The sequence below is a fragment of the Etheostoma spectabile genome, chromosome 12 (assembly GCF_008692095.1).
Source record: "Etheostoma spectabile isolate EspeVRDwgs_2016 chromosome 12, UIUC_Espe_1.0, whole genome shotgun sequence".
Taxonomy (NCBI): Eukaryota; Metazoa; Chordata; class Actinopteri; order Perciformes; family Percidae; genus Etheostoma; species Etheostoma spectabile.
In genome coordinates, this window is record NC_045744.1 from 121,255 (window position 1) to 122,452 (window position 1,198).

The window sequence follows — 1,198 nt, forward strand, 5'->3', positions numbered from 1 at the left end:
GGAGAATCTTCTGCTCTGCAGCACGGCCGTTTCACCTTCTGATTCCGCGGCTCTAAAGTCACAGGGGCGGGGCCATACAAAGGAGACCTACGGAGGCCCAGAGGGGGCGGGGCGATTTACAGAATGTGAATAAAACATGTTTTAAAAATGCTGTTTTACACAAAACAGAAAACAAACAATCACTTAAACACTATTTATTCATTATAATTAATAAACATAATAAGTAATGGTATTCATGCAGTCAAACATTCAAAAAGGTTTTCAATAATACTTTCAATAAATTAACTAACAATTTCAGATTTTATAGAAATGTACTTTATTATATCCTACATAAGCTTTGTTATTTTTTTCAGCCACACACTATGTTGCAAAATATTGTTTATTTCAAACATTAATAATGTTGACAAAAATGTATTTAAATTTAAATACATGTCATTTCCTAAAGATGTAGTTGAAATAACAATGTGTATCACATCAAACTTCCAATCAAATTTTATATCTAAAGCACATTTAAAAGCCACCAGGCTGACCAAAGTACTGTACATTGACATAAAACAATAAATAGACAAAATACAACACCAGACAAATACAACATTCAGTTCTCATGCTGGATTAAAATCCAAGGAATAAAGATTAGATTTTTTAGTCATGATTTAAAAACCGGAAGGCTGGGGGCCAGTCTGATATGAAGAGGCAATTCATTCCACAGTCTTGGGGCTGCTACTGAGAAAACCCGATCACTTCTACTCGCAATTTAGGGATAACAAGAAAAAACTGGTTTGCAGACCTTTATGACCTTGAAGGAGAATGTGGCTTCAACAGATCAGTGATATGGACTGGAGCTTGTCCATGAAGGGCTTTAAACATAAACTATAAAATCTTAAAATATATCCTAAAATGAACTGGGAGCAAGTGAAGACAGGTAAGGACAGGGGTGATGTGATCTCAGTTACGAGTCCCAGTAACATGTGCAGCGTTAATGTCAGTTATCCACAGAACAAAACTGGAGATGTTTACGGCCTCTACACAGGGGGGGGAGGGGGTAACTATGTACATTTACTATAGTACTGTGAACTTGAGTAGTAAAGTACATATTCAAGCTAGCCTACTTGAACTTTGACTATGCAACCTATGCAACTTATCAAAACTTTGCCACAAACACCGGAGCAGGAGGAATGAGAGGGGGGGGGGGGAATCA